This window comes from Sciurus carolinensis, chromosome 13, assembly GCF_902686445.1.
Source record: "Sciurus carolinensis chromosome 13, mSciCar1.2, whole genome shotgun sequence".
Taxonomy (NCBI): Eukaryota; Metazoa; Chordata; class Mammalia; order Rodentia; family Sciuridae; genus Sciurus; species Sciurus carolinensis.
The window spans coordinates 23,675,362-23,696,625 of NC_062225.1; positions in this window are offsets into that span (position 1 = coordinate 23,675,362).

Sequence of the window (21,264 nt, forward strand, 5' to 3'; positions counted from 1 at the left end):
GTTCAGGATTTTTTCATTTGTTTGTTTGCTTGCTTTTTATTGTTTCAGAACTTAGATATCTAGATATGCTTTTCTTCTACCCCCAAGATTGATAATTTAGCTGGGTATAAAATTTTAAATTGAAACTTTGAAGAGGACTTCTATTAAAATAAAGCCAGATCCTAGAAAAAAATCTTAAACACAATTTTTATTTTGTAACCATACTCACAAAACATAAGGGAGATAAAAATACTGAAGTTAGTTAATTATTCTTCCATCATTCAGATCTATAATTTAGATCAGATATTCCCAACTCTGGTTTTACTTTAGAATCAGCAATGGAGCTTTAAAATTAATAGTGCTACCAGAATATGATTTTATTGGTCTACAATGAAAATGGGCATAGATTGTGCTTGTGGGAGGACTTTCAGTCATATAGAATGCTTTCTAAAAATTATTGTGTTAAAATGTGCATAACGTGAAATTCCCATCTTAACCACTCCAGCTCAATAGCTTTCAGCACACTCACATTATTGTCACAGAAATTATCAACATCCAACTCCAGAAATTTTCCATCTTCCAAAATGGAAACTCTGTACCCATTAAATTCTGATTGTCCGTTCCTCCCTATCCCCAGCCCCTCTCCACCATCATTCAACTTCCTGCCTCTATTTCTTTGACTCCTCTAGGTACTGCATTTAAGTGGAATCATATAGTATTTGTCCTTTTATGACAGGCATACTTCACCTAGCAAGATATCCTCAAGGTTCATTCATAGAGTAGAACATGTCATAATTTCTTTCCTTTTTAAAGCAGAATAATATTTTGTTGTGTGTGCACACTTTCATCCATCAATAGACATTGAGTTGCTTCTACCTTTGGGATGTTGTGAATATTGATGCCATGAACACGGGTGCATATATAGTTTGAGCCTCTGCTTTCAGTTCTTTGGGGTATAAATGCTGATTTTATGCGTAACTTTTTGAGAGACCACAATACTGTTATTCATAGCAGCTGTGCTATTTTATATTTCCACCAGCAATGCAGGAGGGCTCCAATCCTTCACACCCTTGCCAATATTTGTTACTCTCTGTTTTGTTGTGAGACTTTGGGAAGGTTCTGTTTTGTTTTGGGTTCTAGACATTCTAATGGAAGTGAAATAGTATCTCATTGTAGGTTTTGATTTTTTTCCCCCTAAAGATTAGTACCTTTCCATGTGCTTATTTGCAGAAATGCCTACTCAAGTTCTTTGGCTGTTTGTAAGTCAGGTTGTTTGATTTTTGTTGCATTAAAAGAGTTCTTTACTCTTATTAAAGAGTTTCTTTAATAAATAATTCCTTATTAGACATATGACAAGCAAATTATTTCCTCCCATTTCAGGAGTTTCCTTTTCACACAGGTGATAGTGACTTCTGATGTATAAAATATTTTAATTTTGATAAAATCAATTTTATTCAATTTTTTTAAATGTTGGTGCTTATGCTTTGGGTTTCATGTCCAAAAAAGCAATACCAAGTTGAATGTCATGGAGCTTCTACCCTATGTTTCCTTCCAAAAGTTTTATAGTTTTTTTGTTGTTACACTGAGGTCTTTGATCCATTTTGAGTTAATTTGTGTGTGTAATATAATGTAAGTGTCCACCTGCTCTCTTTTGTGTGGGGACATTCAATTTCAACACCATTTGTTGAAAACATTGTCTTTTCCCTGTTGAATACATTAGGCATCCTTGTTGAAGGATGCATGTGAGATTTTTCTTTGTTTTTTTTTTTTTTTTTTTCCTGGGTTCTCTCTTCTATTACATGGGTGTGTATGTCTATCTTTATTCCAGTACTACTTTGTTTTCATCGCTCTAGCTTTATGGTAGATTTTTAAAACATCAAGTGTGAAACTTCCAGCTTGTTCTTTACCAAAATTGTTTTGATAATTCAGGGTCCCTTGAGATTCCATGTAAGTTTTAGGATGGACTTGTCTATTTCTGAAAAAAAAAAAAAAAGTCATTAGGATTCAGATAAGGATTGCATTACCTTTGGAGATAGCTTTGGGGAGTATCAGCATCTTACCATTATTAAGTCTTCCAATCTAGGCAAAGATTTTTTAAACTCACAAAAGAAGACTATGGAGAAAGCAGAGTCCATGTTCTTTAATTTGCCTTTGAATTTATCTTGCCTGCCTAGTGGGTTCACTAAAAACCTCAAAATACCTCTATCAGTTGCTTCATGTGCTAATGGGGATTATAAATACTTGTTCATTATATTATTTATCAATAATGAATACACATTTCCTCCAAGTCAATGGTTTCTAATTAGGGTTATGTGTCAGAATTAGAGATTTTGTTTTGTCTAGTAATAACCAAAATCCTTTTTGCCATTTCCCTAAGATATGCTGAGTCATAATTTCTAGGGATATAAAAATAGAACAAAATCTATCTCTAGGTGAAAGTTAAAAAAAAAAAAAAAAAAGCATACCAAAACAATCAGAAAACAAAACAAATAAACCCTGAAACATAAAACTAGAAAAGGTGAAACATAAACAACTATGTAAAAAGAAACAGCCCTGAGGGTAAATACCAATGTTAGCAGTGGGACAGAAAGACAGAGAAATAAGCCATAAAACTTGATTGGGGGAGGGGGGGGCGTAATTCCTATAGAGTTAAAAAGGCTAAATTACTTGTTAAATGATAAATATGGTAGATTCATCTTCACAAAATCTTATCTAGGTGCTGTTGTAAAATGACAGACATAAAACAGGAAGACAGAGAAAAGTGAAAGTAAAATAAAGATAAAAAACTAAGTGAATACAAAGGTAGGGCACTAAATCAACAAAAGAAACTTCAGAAGCATCATTAAGGATAAAAAAAAATCTCTTCATAATGAGAAAAAGTTTAATGCACTGAACAATTTATACCTATTAGAATAGACGATAGATTCATGGAGAAGTGGATCAAGTCCACTAATGTAAGTGAACACTTTCAACACATCTCAACTACTTATGGCTAAAGAAGAATAAAAATCAGTAAGATGTACAGGATTTACACTAAGGAAGCTTGATTTAATAGATATTTCTAGAACTCAGCACTCACAATCAGAAAACATAAAGGTTTTTTTAAGCATACGTGAATGATTTACAGCAACTGACTAGAGCATAAAGGAAACCAAACAATTCAAAGAATTACTATAATTTCCAAGTACAATCTCTGTTTATAATGCTGTTAAATTAGAACACAACAACAAAAGTGTGATTATTAGAGAAACATATTTCTAACTAATGGCCCAAAAAATAAGACCCTTCCTCAAAATATAAAAAGTAAAAAATGGTCTAGAGATGTGGTTAAGCACCCTGGGTTCAATTCCTGTTACCAAAAAATAATAATAATAATAATAAAATAATAGAAATTTACAAGTGGTTAATGATTTAAGCTTCTACATTTAAAAACTTTTTTAAAAGAAAATTTAATTCAAAACTGAGAAAAGATAAGAAAATAATACAGAGCAGAAATAGACATTTTAAAGGAAACGGAAAAACAATAGTGAACATCAGTGATACCGAAAACTAATTTCTTCAAAATATAGGAAGTAAGAACCAACATCTCAACTATGATATCTAAACCTAACAAAGACTACAAAATATGTCAAACCAGTTTCCTGCATGATACTTATAATGTTAGGCCTAAAAAGCAAAAAATTCTTCAAAATTTTTAGCAAATTGAATCCAGCAATGTATCTCTAATAAGGGTGACACAGCAGAGCCAAGGGGAGTTTATCCCAGAAATATAAAATTGGTCTAACATTCAGAAAGCAGTACATTTAATTTAGCACGTGTGGCAAACTGAAAAACCTCACCAGAAGACGTTCATATCTTAATTCCTGAAACCTATAAGTTTACAATAATTTATTTGGAAAGGAGTCCTTGCGGATGAGATTAAATAAGATTCTGAGATGATGGAATTATCCTGATTTCTTTGTCGGGCCTTAAATGCCATCACAGGGTCCTTGAATGAGAGGGCAGAGGGAGATTACACAGAGAGAAGCGGTGTGACCACAGAGGCAGAGACTGTCATCATGTGACCACAAATCAAGGAGCCCCAGCAGCAGACTTCAGAGAACAGATCTGTTGCCTGCCAGGGTGGAAGGGAGGCAGGCACTCAAGGGTGATCTCACTGCCTCTTATACAACTTTCATACATGTCAGCCACAAACATCTCCTCTGTCACCTCTTTCCAGAGGTTCCTTAGGCCTCCAATTCTTGGGTCTTTTGAAGAGTCTGGAGCAAAATCCAGGTGAGTAAATTATGCCTCATCTACCAGCCTTCCAGCTTCTAGACTTGTGTTTCTCCTTCCTCTTCTCCCATGCTCCCCAGACTTCTGGGTTCAAGCCTTTTAAAACAATCCTTTCACTATAACTTTCGTGGGACTTCGGGGGTAGGGGGATGCAAAATTGAACGCATGTGTTCAGTTTGACATTTTCTCTTCAGGCATCTGGGTTTTCAACTCCCAAAACTGTGTTGACAACTCTATTCCATTGTCATCTCCTCTTTTAATTCTGTCAGTCTAGTGGGGTTTTCTGAGCTGGCTGAGGGGAAGCCCTGTATTTATTCCACCATGTTTAACTCCTAAGCATCTCCTAGACGGCTGATCAGCCCTCCAGGAAGGTGGTATTAATAAATACTCAGATCAGTGCGTTAGGGAAGCACCTCTCTCTATATATCCTGATGGGTTTATTTCTTCAAATCTTTGCCAATTTGTTCTTTATTTTTAACACTGAATATAAGTTTTTAATATATTTGCTGAGTTCTAGTTTTGTGAACTGCCTGCACCTGCTACTTTTCCTATTTTTACAATTAGGCCACTCATTTTCTTACTGATTTTTAAGAACACTGTGTATAGAGGATATTGACTTCTCTATTTTTACTGCAAAAACAATCTCAATTTGACATATTTTTTTAAATTTTTTTCATCATAATTATCTTCACAGTAAGAATTTATGCTTTCTACATTGTCAAATCTATCAGTAGCTTATTTTACTAGTTTTGCTTTAGTGCCAAGAGTAGAAAAGATTCCCCTTCCTGAGACAGTAAGAAAAATATCCAATATTCTCTTTTAAGATATTAATGATTTTTTCTCATTTAAATATGTGATAAGTATGAAGTTTTTTGTAAGGAATAACTACAGAGAATTCAATCGTATTTTTTTCTTTACAAAGAAGCCAGTTATGCAAGTACCCATTAACAGATAATCCACTCCTTCCCTATTGAGATGAAATCTTATCTTTACCTTATCCTAAATTCTTAGAAATACTTGTCTTAGTATGAACTTTCTATTTCCTTTCACTTTTATAGTTGCTATTTGGATGTTTTACTATACTACTTTATTTATTATAATTTTAGAATATGTTTTATTATCTGGTAGAGCAACTATATTCTCATTACTTCTCTTTTTCATAATTTTATTGACTGTTCTTTCATATCAAATCTTTGCAGACACTTTAGAACATTTTTTTTCAGGTCAAAAAAATCATTGGGTAAACTTTATATTCAATTAATAAGTTAATTTGGGGGAGATTAATATGGTTATGATATAGTCTTCCCATAGGGAAATTAAATGTGCTTCTAGAGATGTAGCTCAGTGATAGAGCACATGCCTAGCATGAGTGAGGCACTGGGTTCAATTCTTATTAATCACCTCAAAATTTAAAAAAAGAAATTGAATATATCTCTTTCTATAATTATTGCTACTACATTGAATTGTATAAAACTGCTTCTATTTGACCATTTTTTACCTAGATGAAACTGCCATCTCATATGTTTTAACACAATAGTACTCAGAACATTGTTTTTTAGATTTATTTTTTTAAGCGGAACTCAGGTGTGGAGAAATTGATTAATCATAACCATTGGCTTATGACTCACTCATTGATCCATGCATGACCTGCTTTTATGTATTCATTTATTTAGTTAGGTAGGTCATGTGGTAGCTTGCCTCCAAGATGTTCACCATCAGTTTCTCCCTCCTTTGTATCGCACATTGTTCATCCTTTGAGAAGTAGTCTATGCCTCCTCTTGCCTTAATTTCTAAAGATAGATCATAAGAAGCTATTATGGTTTGGTTCTGGAATGTACCCACAAAGTTCATGTATGGAGAGCCTGGTGTCCAATGAGGCAAGATTCAGAGGTGGGGCTTTTGGCAATTTTTGGATCATGAGGGCTCTGACCCTCCAACCGTAACCTCATCAGTGGATTAATCCATTGATCTGAATGGACTACTGGAGGTGGGATCTACTTAGCAGAAGGAGGTCACTTAGTGGAAGTAGAGGGTGTGCCCGGGAAGGGTTTATCTTCCCCCAGCTCCCCTTTTCTCCCCGCGACTCCTTTCTGACTGACTGCCGTGAACTGAGCAGTGTTCCTCTGCTATGTTTTCCTATAATGATGTTCTGCCTCAGACAGAGCAATGGAGTCAGCCAACCATGGACTGAACCTCTGAAACTGTGAGTCAAAATAAACTGTAACTCCTCTAAAGTTGTGCTTGTCAGGTATTTTGATCATAGAAATGAACAGTTCTAACACAGAAGACTTGAAGTTAACACCTGGGTTTCTCAGTGTTGTTACCCTTAGAGTCTTGAGCCACCATGTAAGAAATCCAACTATTCCAAGGCTGCCATTCTGTGAGGAAGCCTAAGCCAACCCCATAAACAGAAAGGGACAAATGTCTGGACAACCTCAAGCTGTTAGCCCCCAACTATTGGACTTATCCAAGCTGAGACCCTAGCATTGTAGATCAAAGTTAAGCCCCTCTGGGCCCTACTTATACCTCAAGAACCATGAAGAATAATAACAAGTTATTTTAAGCCATTAAGCTTGTGTGGCTTAATATTCAGCAATAAAGAATTGAAATTGATAGTTCTAGTTAGTTTTAATAATTATATAACAATTCATGTATGAAACCACCACCCCAAACAAAATCATGAACTTTCATCTACACATATAATCTTCTATCCATTTCCCTGCCTGTCCCATTGATCATTCCTAATTTTGAATTCATTTTTTATTTTTCTTTTTGTGTAGTTTTGTGGCACATATACGTTTATTTAAAGTGTATGTTTCATTTTAACTTCATAAAAGTGGTATCCTGAGTGCAACTTTGGAAACTTTAACATTTTTCTCTTAATATTGTGGTTTTTAATCCTTATAGTTGTGTGTCATTTTAGTTCCTTTGGTTTTTCTATGTAATATTTTACCATGTCAATGTATCAATGTACTCATCCACTCTTCCATTGATGGGCATGTAAATGGCCAATTTCTGATGATGTAAACAATAGTGTTCTTATACATACTTCCTCTTGTACTGATGCACATTTCTCTTGGAGATACATCTAGGATTAGAACTGCAGGCTCAAAAAGCATGGAAGACTTCAGGAAGTCATGCCAAACTCTTCTACATTAATTGTATCCATTTAAAATCCCACCAGAAATATAAAAGAAAGATATTCTCTTCAGCTTCTGGCATTGTCAGATTTTTTAATTTCTGCCAATTCAATGGGTAGTAAATGATATCTTATTGTAGTCTTAATTTGCATTTTCTGATCACTAATGATGTTGAGCATCTCTTCATCTCTTTATAGGAGATATGTGTTTCCTTTTCTGTGAAATATCTGTTTGCGTTTTTGAGCAATATTCTGTTGGGTGTATGTACTTTCATTAACCTGTAGAAGTTCTTTATCTATTCTCAAAGCAAATCCACTGTCATCTCCATAGATTGCAAATATCTTCTTTGAGTTTCTACTTTATCATCCTAGTTTCTTTTGTATGTCTCTTAGGAAACCAAGATTCTTAATTTTAATATAGATAAATCTATCAGTCTTTTCATTTATGACCGATATTTTTGTGTTTTAAGAAAAAGTTTTCTGTTAGGAGTTTTAAATTTTGGACATTAATGCATAAGTTCTCAATCTTTCTTGAGTACATTTTCATATGTGGTAGAAGGCACGATTCCAATTTAATCTTTTTCCATATAAGTAGCCATTGTTTCCTAGTTATGTTAGCTTCTTTGCTGATCTGTTACCCAAATTCCACATGTCTGGGGCTGGACTGGGTTTCTTGTTCTATTCCATTAGTTAATTCGACTTCCCCTGCACCAATGCTGCCCTGTCCTAATGATTATTTAGTTAGATATAAAATTCTAGGGTCCAAGTTCTTTCCTTGTAATATTTTTAAAGCAATACTTTCATGAGTTCCTGTGCCCAATGTTTGTTTGAAAAATCTCTAACAATCAAGATGACTCTTGCTCCCTTATGTCTGAACTACTCTCTCTTACTGGAAACTTGAGAATTTTCCCTTAGTCTTGCTATTCTTAAATTTCACATCCCTATTTTCTTCAACCCCTTTCAGTCTAAAGCCTTTCTCCTCCTTCACTGTCTCCTTCTCCTTCTTCTTCTCCCATTCATCCTCTTCCTCCTTCTCCACCTCTTCCTTTTCTCTGCTTAACTCTAAAAATTTTATCATCATTATTTCTTCTAATGTTGCCTGTGCCTCTTTTTTATGTTTCTTTCTTTCCTGGGACTCCTATTATCTAGATGTTAGCACTTCTACTATTATCATCTGTGTCTCGTGGCTTTTATTTTCATATTTTCTATTTCTTTATCATTTTCTTTTCCTTAAGGAAAAACATCTCCTTAAAGGGAGTTGATCTCAGTCTGATCTTCCAAATCACTTATTCTTCCTCCCATATAGTTTTAGTCTAGTAATTCTATTCTTTCACTAACTACTATATTTTTCTTATCTTTTTACTTGATTTGTTTTTCTTGTTTTATGATATTGTTAATGCTTTAGTCAGCTTGTTCATTGCCTCAACCAAAACTCTAACAATTTCAGAGGAGGAAAATTTTATTTGGCACTCATGGAGTTAGAAGTCTCTGTCCTGTAGATGGCCAGCTCCATTCCTTGGGGCTCAAGGTGGGTCAGAACATCAGGGCGGAAGAATATGGTGGAGGAAAGTGGCTAGAGAGTGACCACTAGAAAGCAGAGAAAGACCTGCTCAATGAGGACAAAATTTGTACCCCAAAGACACCCCCAGGGACCTGCCTCTCCCAGCCACATCCTACTGGCCTATAGTTACCACCCAGTTCATTCCTATGAGGGGATTAATGCACTGATTAGGTGAAACTTTCATAACCCAATCATTTCACCCCTAAATTTTCTTGCATTGTCTCACACGTAAGTTTTTGGGGGATACCTAATATTTAAAACATAACAGTTAATATCCTATCAGTTTTAGCTTATTATTCTAATTTTAAATTATTGATTTATGTAGTCTAATATTTCCCCTTCTAAAGGAATCTGTACTCTAGTTATATGTTATTTTTATTTGAAATAGTTATGATTCTAAACTGCCTTATTTGGGCCTGAGCTCGTTTTCCACTGGGGATATTGCCTTCTCTGTCAGTGACCTGGAAGCTCAAACTCTTGCTGGTGGGCACCCCAGGAAGCAGAAGGGGTGAGGGTGGAAGAGGCCTAGCATGGAGAGTGCAGCGCCAGAAACACTTCTCCACCACTACTCACCCCACAAAGTCACTCTTTGGGACTGGATTTCATTCACCTCTCACACCCTGAAAAGAAGCAGTACTGTAAGAAGATGCCCCCACCAACCACCCAATATAACTCCTCTTTCCTGGGGATTTGGAAGATGAGGAAGCTGATGTTCAAAGTTAACTAATCTCTATGTGTCTTTTGGTGGTTTTTTGTTTGTTTGGTTGGTTGGTTGGTTGATTTTTTTTTTTTCGGTCTTTTGTTTTTTCTTTTTTCTTTTTCTTTCTTTTTTGTTTTTTGTTTTGCTTTGTTTTGTTTTGTTGGTTTTAAGATGTGCTCTTACTCCATTGCAGGTCAGCCTCCAACTCCTGGGCTCAAGCCATCCTCCTACCTCAGCCTCCCAAGCAACTGAGGCTGCAGGTATGTGCCACCATGCCCAGACTTCTGCCTGTTTTTCTTAGTTCCTCAAACTTATCTTGCATTTCTGGAATGCGCCCTGTTTAAGCAGAGTGTGTTATTCTTTTCACACGTGAATGGTCTTGATTTGCTAATGTTTTATTGATGGCTTATTCATAAGCACATTATTTGATCGTGTTCATTTTTGCTGTTATCAAATTTTTGTACTGAGAATCAATTTCATTAAATAAATGGAAAACTAGTTCTTTGTTTTTTATCTATGCACTAAAACAATTTAATTGCATAGAAATTCTGTCCCATTTGAGATAAATCACCTGCAAGCGGATCCATTTTCAGTTCTTCTGGTGTAGTTCAGATAAGATGGGCAGTAATGAAGGCTTTCTTCACAGACTTCTCAATTTATTGCATATTTATTGCTGTATTCAAACTTTCTATTTCTTCTATTTTAGTTATATTTTCCTTAGAAAACAATGCATGTCATCTAGATTTTTAAATTTCTCAGCTAGGTAGTCCTTTTCTTCTTAAAACCACCTTTATTAATGTTTAATTTATGTTTTTAACTTCATTTTAAGTACAGTTTAGTGGGTTTTAACAAATGAATGCATTCCTGTAACCTCCAAAGAAAATGTATTTTTTAATATTTGAAGTCATGCCAGAAAGTTCCCTCAAGCCCCTTTTGCACTCAATTTCTCTCCTCACCTCTGCCCCACGAAGCTACGTGTTTGATTTCTGTCACGGCAACTGTGCCTTCTCTAAAATTTCATATGAATGGAGTCAGAATTTGTCTTTTGGTATGACTCTCTTTACACAGCATAATATTGTTAATATTTATGTATGTATGTGTAAGTAGTTCATCCCTTTTATTACTTACTGAATAGTGGCCTATCGTATGGCATATACCAAACTTGTCTATCTATCTATTCACTAGTTGATGAACATTTGGGTTATTTCCAGTTCAAGACAAGGTAGGTTGAAAAAAAATGGCTCCTTAAAAGATATTTGTATACTAGCCAGGCACAGCTGAACAAGCCTGTAATCCCAGTGGCTAAGGAGGCTGAGGCAGGAGGATTGAGAGTTCAAGGCCAGCCTCAGCAAAAGTCAGGTGCTAAGCAACTCAGTGAGACCCTATCTCCAAATAAAATACAAAATAGGGGTGGGGATATGGCTCAGTGGTTCAGTGCCCCTGAATTCAATCCCTGGTACAAAAATAAATAAGTAAATATATATATATATATATATATATATATATATATATATATATATATGAACCTGTATTTATATATATATATGAACCTGTGTCACTTCATATGGAAAAAGCACACTTGCAAATATGATTAAATTAAAGATCTTATGACAGTGGGGTTATACTGGATTATCAGGGTAAGCACTAAAGGCAACCATACATATCTTTATAAGAGGAATGCAGAGGGAGATTTGGCACACACAGAGGGGAAAGAGAGGTGAAGATACAGCAGAGAGAAATTTGAAGGTGCTGGATACAGCTACACATCAAGGAATGTCAACAATACCAAGTTTAGAGGGTACAAGGAATGAGGTGTCCCCTAGAGCCTGCACAAGGAGCACCCTCATGCCAACACCTTGATTTTGGGTTATGGAATCTAATTTTGGATTTCTGACCTCTAGAACTGTAAAATAAATTCATGTTGTTTTAAACCTCCAAGTTTGTGGGTAATTTGTTATAACAACCTCAGGAAACAAAACCAGAGGCTATTACAAATAAAGCTGCTATATAAGCACTGCTATATAAGACTGCATGGATATATTGATCATTTCTCTTAGATTAACAGAAATGGGATTTATGGGATATATGTTTAAATTTATAAGAAATTGACTTTTCCAAAATCATTGTAATATTTTACATTCCTTTTGTTAATGTGTGGATGTAGCAGTTATTCCAGGTTCTTGCCAATACTTGGTATGATTTTAAATTTTATCCCTTTTAGTATGCTTATGGTGTTATTTCACTGTGGCTTTAACTTACACATTCCTGATGACTAGTGATGTTGAGCATCTTACACATGTGTTTTGTCATTCATATACCTTTGGTCAAGAGTTTATCTAAATATTTTATCCATTTTGGACTCAGTTGTTTGCCTTTTTATTGTTAAAAAGAACTCCTTATATAGCGATTGTAAGTATTTCTCCCAAGTATCTCTAGCATGTCTTTTCAATTTCTTACTAACTTTCAAATAGCAAGGTGTTTAATTTTAATGAATTCCAACTTAATGATTTATCTTTTACACTTTATGCTTTTTGTGTCCTAAGAAATCTAACTTGATGTCATGAGGATTTTGTAATTTCTCTTAAAAACTTTACAATTCCAGCTCTTACATTGAGGTCTGTGACTGACTTCATGTTAATTTTTTGTGGTGTGAGTTAAGGATCAAGGTTCATTTTTTTGGATATAGATATCCATTTTTTTCCAGTTCCATGTGATGAAAAGAGTCCCCCTTGAGTCACCCTGGCCTTTGTGGGAAGTCCACTAACCTTGCAAATGCCATTGATCCGTGTGTTCATCCCTCATGCGATCTTGATCACTATAGCTTTGCAACCATGCAAAAAAAATAGTTCACATCTTTTTCACAAAATTATTTTGGAAACCGTAGGTCTTTTGCATTTTCATACAAATTTTGGAGTTAGCTTATCAATTTCAGGGTCCCTTCTCCTGCCTCCAACAAAAAAAAAAAAAAAAAATTCTGCTGGGATTTTGATTTGGGTTATCATGAATCTATGGATCATAGATTAATTAATTTTGAGTTTTGTAAGTCATAAATGTAGTGTTTCTATTTATTTTAGCTACATTTAATTTCTCAGCAATATTTTATAATTCTCAGTGTACACTTCTCTCATAATTTGTTATATTTTTCCTTGATTTTTATGGTTCTAATGCTCTTAAAACTGGTATTTTAAATTTGAATTCCCTTTATTTATTGCTTGCTGTCTTTTTCTTTAGAAATCTCTTTCTAGGATTTTCTACTATTTCTTATTCATAATATTTTGTGGGATCCTTTTTGTTTTATTAATGCTGCTAAGTGTTTTCTTTATTAGGCTTTACACAAATAAACACTTTGGTTTGTTCAATAAGTCTATTGGGTCTTTATTTCCTAATTTATTAAGTTTTACTTTGGTCCTCATTAATTTTTCCTTTTACTTTCTTTAGGTTTATTTTGTCACTCTTCTCTAAATTTTTAATTTAACTGCTGAGTGCATTTGACTTTTCTTCTCTTATTTAATTATTGTGCTGGCTTTGTACTGTGACCACTTCATTAAGCTGGAAGAACATTTCACAGAATTTCCTTACTTATATGGTTGTGGGTTAGAGTTGGCCCTATGAGAAATTGACAAGGGCTTTGGAAGACAAGTAGGAAGAAGTCATCTGTTGAAACCAAAGTTCCCTGGAGGGCCAGGTACTAATGCAATTCACAAACTGTCCAGCATCTGCTGGCTGACCTTGCTGGTGGGTAGCAGTCAGATCTGCTCCCCCTGTTTCTCCTGCTTCTCAGAATTCTGGTCCTGCTTCCTGAGCAGCTGGTGCCAACTCACCAGAGGTGAGCCATGGTCTGGGGCTCCTATCTGTCCCCATGGGCTCCAGTTTGCTCTTTCTCTCTCTGCCCACATCCCTCTCTCTTCCTGATGCAATGTAATCTGGGGGTTTTTATTAGAATAATCAGAGACGTTGGTCTAGATCATTACCACACTTTATTTATTTATTTTTGCCTCAGTTCTCTAAAGAGTTTTTCTTCTCATTTTATTAAATAACTGTTACTAGCAATAATTTACACGTTAACTTTAAGATTTTAATCTTTTGCCACCATTTAGGATTTTTTTAATTTAAAAATATGATCAAGATGTAAGAGGTAGTTTGTTTATAAATACTGGTGTTATGGCACATCTTCCATATTTGAGTTCTATTTGATTCACTTGTCAATTTTATTTCTTCAAACAAATTTTCAGAATGGATGAAATTACTGTCTGTGCACAGGAAAGTCAGAGAATGTTTCTGTGTTGCTTTCCACATGAATGATAGTTATGCGGACTACGTGAACAGTATTTGGGTTTTTTGTGTTTGTTTTGTTTTGGTTTGGTTTGCTGACCTAATGTCCATCTCCTTCTTTCAGCAACTACTCTGTTCTCCATTCAGCATGATCTGAGTGGAGATGACACCCTCCTAAGTTCCAAGGATGGACCAATATGTGACTTGAAAGCAAGATGATCCCTAGCTCTAATGACTGATTCAATAATGGGCACTGCCCAACACCAGGTCACTGAGAGTCACTTTTGCAGAAATATTAGTAAAGGTGGCAATATTGATTGCAATTTAGCAAGACCCTGTCTCAAAAGAAAAAATAAAAAGGGCTAGGGGTATAGCTCAGTGGTAAAGTCCTTGGGTTAAATCCCCAGCACCAGAAAAGAAAGAAAGAAAAGAAATATTGGAAGTCCTAAAGCTGCTAATGACCACTTGGGACGCCATGTAGACTTCAGAAAGAAGCCAACACAGACCAAACAGGTGACAGAAAAAAAAGAGTACCTGGATCCTGCCACAAAAGAAAACTTGTTTATTCACAACTAAAACTGAAGGTAGATTCAATTACTGCTGGATTCTGATTTCAGATTATTCTTCTCTTGTCTCATTGGGACTATGAATAGAGAGTATTTCTTTTTTAACTGGGTTTAATGGAGTAGGTTTGTTTCATGGGGGGATATATTTTCTTATTTCTCTAAGTGGAGCCCTTGTTCAAACTGGCTGAATTAATTTGCGTGTCTGGTGACTCTGGCTTGCCTATACAGGGTGTACGTATTGGTCCAGGACTAAGATTTACAACAGAGTCTGTCAAGCATTGTTTATGTGTTGGCTCCTATTCAAATAGTTTAGTCCCAGATAAAATAGACATTTTCAGTCCTTTCTTCTGCTTGATTTGTGCGGTAGGTGGATTTTACTGGCTTGAAAGATGGGTTTGGTGAGGACCAAGGGATCCATGCAGAAAAACCTCTGATCCTATGGTTGCTGTACACAAAGATTGTCTGAGGCATTGTACCTCTGTCTATCTGAAACAATGACATCAAAGATATCCCCTTAAACAAAAAAGGTATCCCCTTGAAGTGCACGCTAAAGCCCTGGCCCTGGCTCTTCTCTCTCTATCCTACCACCTGCCTCATATTCCAGAATCATTCAAAGGCCGAAATTCCTGCCTCTTGTCCACTCCATCCTACTCCACAGCAGCACCTCAGGTATTTCTAACTTAATCTCAACTCTGTGTCTTTCTTCTCTAAGTTTAGATTTTTAGTAGGTCCCCTAGGAAACCCATCTATTTATTTCACTTGTAAGACATAAACTTGCTATGTCCCCTTTAATCCCAATGATTCAGAAACCCCCAAAGGCCTACCTCTTAAGGAAACCCATCAGGGGACAGGCACAGAGAGGAGGAGGAGAGTTCTGGAGGAAGATTGCATAATGGGAAAAGAAATATTCAATATTCTTGAATTCATATCAAAAAGCAAAACTCAAGATATTTTTGACTGAAGGTACACTGAAGACAGGGTAAGAAAACTTTGCAGAGGCAAAGATATTGAGAAACACAACATCCAGTATATCCACTAAGTTCCTGATAGCCTAATGGGTTCTTCCCATATTTTGATAGCTAATGCAGATATATTAAGGGTGGGCAGGTGAGTGGGTGGATGGATGGATGGATGGATGGATGGATGGATGGAAATCCCATAAAGAAAAATATGGTATTTTAAAAATGTAACTATAGTTTGAAGCACCTTGCCTTCCAGACAGCAATATTCCATTTAGAAAGATAATTTCCATTTTGGTCTAATAATATCTTGATAGTTATAGCATAAAATATTAAATGTCCACCAAAATGCCCTCTCCCTTTCCTCCACAGTTGGAGTTCTCTTTAGGAAGCAGATATCAGCTGGATACCACTCCTCCCAGTCCTCTTACCCAAGACAGAGCCTCATGGCCAGTCTCATAATAGGCACGAACAGCAGTAAGGTGTACTCCTGACCAACCTGACCTATGCTCCTCAACATTCCTTGAACTAACTGAGATGGTAATACCTGAACATCCCTGGAGACAAGTGCTCAAGCTGGCAGAGTTACTATCAGTCTGGTTCCCTGCATGCCTGGCTGGAGCAGAGAACTTCACTAACCCTGCCTTTATAAGATGAATAAGTTATTTTCTGTCACATGATTCTGAAGTCTTTTTTTTTTCCCCAGTAGCTTATTCTTTTACCCTAACTACAATTGAATTTTCAATGAGTCAAAATCAGTTATTCCCCATCCCCTAACATCCTGCTACTTTAATGGTACAGAGAGAGCACAGAGGGAAAAGTTCAATTGCTTTGAAAAAAAAAAACTGTGAAAGAAAGAAATTTCTCGTTTTCATAGGAAACTTGGGAGATGAAGAATGAGGTCACCTTGAATATGGACAGAAGAAAGAGGATCAGGTTGATAAATTCCTAATGGTGTTAAATTCCTTGAGTGTTAGGACACATGATAGCAGATGTGATGTAGCCTTTGCTCCACCACCCCTCAAACCTTCACCAAACCCTGCCACACAAAATTGTCTTACGTTAAACACTCACTGGAGGAATAGCTACAGTATGGGTCAAGCAGCTGTGGTAGTGCAGATGTGGCCCAAGCTTTAGACCCAGATCTGGGTTCCAGTCCCTTCCTCACATCTGCACAGTTCACATCCTGTGAGCTGGAGTTTCCTCATTGTGAAGATGACTAAATAGTTTCCCCTGAGACCTCTAGTTAACCATGGCAGACTGAGCCATTCTCCCTGGAATTTCCTAAAATAAAAGTTAAATAATTTTTTAAGACACAAACTCACAAGTACAAATTCAAGAGAAGTCAGCCATCACAAAATGGTGGTAAGTAGGCAGCTGAACAGTATCTTCTTCTGACAGACTTAAAAGCTGATGCTCAAACAAATTATTGGGAAAGTCCAAAGATAGGTTCATTGGATTGCAGAACCCTTGAAAATCTAAAACTCAGAATTATCAGAAGTCCCTAAAAATGAGGGTGTAGGTAGAGTCGAAAATAGGAGATTTTGTTTGAAGTCTTTTTTTTTTTTTGGCCAGGGTCTCTCTGCGTTGCCCAGACTTGTCTCCAACTCCCGGACTCAAGTGATCCTCCTACCTCAGCCTCCTGTGTGCTGGAATCATAGCCCTGAGACTGGATGACTCAACGTCTTTATGAAAGGTAATAACATCCTTAATGCTTTCTTCCAGAAGAATAGAATTTCCCTCTCTAAAGAGATTGAAATGGAGAAGCTCTGAATTCAGCAGCACCAGGGTGGGGGTGGGGACAGGGAGGGAATTCCACACTGTAAATAGGGGAATTAAGCGAAGGGAGAAGTCCTCTCCCTCAACTCCGCCCCTACTCTCCTGCAGTAGGTTTAATGCACCACCTTCCATCCTGAGCAGGAGATTGTGGATCCCTCTCTGATTAAACCAACTATTCCCAGAGAAAAGGCCTACAGATGCTCAAAAAGAGTCAGCCCTGCCAGATTGCCCTAGAATGTCACCCACAGTTAAAAAACTTCATCCATACACATAGTTTGCTAACAGATGTTTTAGTGCTTCACTTTTAAAGATGAACAGACAACCAAAGATTGCCAATATATGGCGAAGGATGTTGACAAGAATAAAATGGAAGTGGGGAGGGGGTGAGGGAAGAATGGGGGACAGATGGATTGTATAGAGGGGAGGGGGTGGGGGGAAGGAAAGATAATGGAATGAGGCAAATATCATTACCTATGTACATGTATGATTACACAAATGGTGTGACTCTTCTTCATGTACAACCAGAAAAATGAAAGTTGTACCCCATTTGTGTACAATAAATTAAAAAAAAAGAATAAAATGGAGTTTATAGATCATCAATGTTAATTATAATATGTCTAAACATGTGGAGAGAAGTTTTCACTTTCTTGAAGTTAAAAGATTAATTAGTGAGAAAATTAGTGAGAAGTCTAGAAACCAAGGAGCCAAACTATGGATAATCATTAATCCCAGGAAAACAAAAAGTTGCATAAGAAAAGAAATGTGATCATAGTGCACTATTTGGCTCAGTAGCAAAGAATGAACCAACCAAAAAATATAATTCTATTAGCAAGCCAGAAGGAAGGCAAGTATATTCATATGTTGGAGAGGTGATGCTAGCAAAAAAACCTCATTTTACATAGTAGGAAACCAATAGTAATATCTAAGTCTACCAAAAAAAAAAAAGGTTGTACAAACATATTTAAAAATATGAAGTCTAATGTCCCAGAAAGAGTTGAATGTGGTTGCTTCTCAGAAGTGTGACTCAGGGGAAATAAGGGGCAGAATTACTAGACTTATAAAACTATGAACATGTATAATTTTGTCAAAATAAAACATGTTTAAATAAGGTGCTGAAGTTTATGGAGGCATTTTTTAATTGACTTGTATTACAGCCACATAAATTGTCATGAATTCTTTTTCTCTTTATATTTTTAATTAGTGGTGTATCTCTGCAATTATTAGTCTTCCTGGAATTTTTCTTTTTCCTATTATTTCCCTCTCCTCCTGGTTGGGTCTTACCAATTGAGGACAATACTGACAGTTAAGACAGCTGCCAATCTTCATCGTCTTATTTAATCTTTTCAACAGCACAATGAGGTAGGTGCTGCTTCCTGTCCTATCTCTACAAAAAAAAAAAAAAAAGGAACCCAAGTTTCAGGAAAATTCTGCAACTTTAGCTAGGCTGCATTACTGGATTGGATTTGAACGCAGGAATTGTCCGAGTCTTCTGCCATACAGCTCTGTTCCCGAGGCAGGTGGGAAATAAGAAGCTTCATTCTGACTTCAGTCTGCTGACTTCAAATCCTCAGCAGCCAAGAGCCATGAGGGAGACCGGCCACCATCAAGACAGCATGCTCCTGCCCACTCTGACCAGGTGGTTGTTACCTCGCCTGCCTGGGCCCCACGTCCCTGCTCCCTGGCAAGGCCCCTGTCCTGGGGTTTTGCAGTCCCATGATTGCACCGGGTGCCTAACACAGGTCATCAGCATGTTTGACCTAGGCAATTCCATTCCAGTTCCCCCGGCCTCGCCTGCTGTCTTGGTTAAGCATCCGTTGAGTGTGACTCTGACCTGCAGCACTTAGCCAAACCCTCCCTCTCCTCACTCCCTGGGACAGCACACAGCCTAGCTGGGAAAGCTAAAGTCATCGAGGACCTAGAAAACGCTGCGAGGTAACGCACATCTTCAAGGGTAAAGTGAGAGATCTCAGCTCAAGACCTTGAAGGAAGATGTGGTGGATGAGAAGTGCCCTGAAAGCCTTTGCTAAAGTCTTTCCACTGAGTGGAGTCTAATTCTTTCCTCTTGAATGTGGTTCAGCTGTGAAGGTGGACAGGAACGCCTACCCTGAGACTGCCCTGCTGGGAGGCCACCTATAAATGCTCTGGTTGACAGCCCACGTTGAACCTAACCTGGCCACTTCTGTCCAGGCCTCCAGGACTTTTGCTCTGGGGAAGTCAGTCAGGCGTACCCAACATCCAAGTGAAGCCACCCTGGCCCTTCCCTAGCAGCCCTGTCACCAGCTGAGGACGAGCGGAACTCTCACAGGTACCATGAAGAACAGAATTGTCAGATGGAACCCTGTCCGATTCCTGACCCACAAGATTCTGAGACAGAATAAAATAATAGGGTTTTTTTACACTGCCGAGGTTTGGTGGGTAGTTTGTTATATGGCCATGAAGAGCTGAGGCAGACCACCGGAGGCACATGCAAAGAGACTTTGTGAGCAAGGAGTTGCAGATGTGGTTTGTGTGGACAATAGTAGGGGGTGGGCAGAGAATTTTCATGGGAGGACACTGATTTGGGTGGAAGAAGATGGGATAAGGTCCAAAAAGTTGAACTTGGAGAAAATGACCCCTAAGGTTGATGAAATGGAATTAGGAAGGTGTCGGTGGCCAACAGAGCATGCCTGAAAGAGAGGGTGAAGGGTCAGGGGGCGCAGGAAAGGAGAACAGGAAGGAGGCAGAGGGGCACCAGCCCCCTGAGCTCCCATGGAATTCTGGGGACCCTGGCTGTTTCGCCCCTCTGCCCAAGTTGGGGGAGGAGAAGTGCAGTCTTCATCAGCAGGGAGACCTTCCAGAGGCAGGAGCACAGTGAGGGGCCCTCTACCCCTTCAGACCTCTTCTGCCCTGAGGGCTCTGACATAGGAAAGGAAGGCTCAGAGTGAACCCGAAAGAGGCCAGGGCTACCCAACCAGTCTAGGGGCTGGGGTGCCAGGGATCTCGGATTTCTACTCCTGTAACCACCTCAGAGAAAGGGAGGGAAAGAGAGGGGAGGTGTTCCTGTGCCAGCCCTCCCTCACTGTCTCTGTCTCTGTCTCTCTCTCTGTCTCTCTCTCTCTCTCTCTCTCACACACACACACACACACACACACACATCAGCCTGAAAAGAGCTATGACTTGCATACCACATTCTGCCCTGGGTAAGTGTAGGCTCTGAAGAACCTTCCAGAAACACACAAGCACCAAAGCACCAAGATCCAAGCAACAGGATTCCACACACGATCCTCAGCCCATCATTTATAATCAATGATGGTGACTGAGAGCCCAGAAAGGAAGGGCCTGGATGGGTTTCTGGCCTAAAGAATCACCTCTAGTGTCCACCCTCATGCTTGGACCACACATGGAGCTGGGCAGTTGCAGGTCACTCTAAGGATGACGCGGGGTTCACCTGGGGACCTGGAGTAGCTCCTGACTCCTCACTCCAGTCACTGAGCCCAGAACCCAAGGGCAGGGGTTCACAGACACTAGCACTTCTGTAAAAGCTCTCAGGCCTCCAGCCTCTCTGGGACTGACTGTTCACTCTGTGTGAACCCAAGTGACTCAGAGCTACGAGGTTTCCAGATATTCCTCCCTGTAGCTCAAATAACATAGCAGAGTAATTAGAAGGGTTGCAAGGGTAAGAGCACCCATTTCCCAACTCTCAGGCCACTCCAGAGGTCAAGCAGAGACCTTTGTCGTAAGGGACATCTTTTCACAAAGCTCCGAGACCTGACCTCCAAGACCTCACACCACCACTCCCAACCGGACCCCCAGAGCAAGCCTCAGTCCTGCCTGCCTCTCCCGATCTGCCCCACCCCTTCCTGTTCTCCATCTTGGCGAGGGGCCCCCCACGTCCTCTTAGAATTCTGGGAAAGACAAAGAGAGGAATGGAACAATGGCCTAAAATTAGAACCCACAACAGAAGCCTGGAACTCTGAGTCATGCACTGCTCTGCTGCTGCTGCTCCCGACGCTGCCGGTAACCACGCTGGTTCTGGCCCTGACAAATGCTGACAC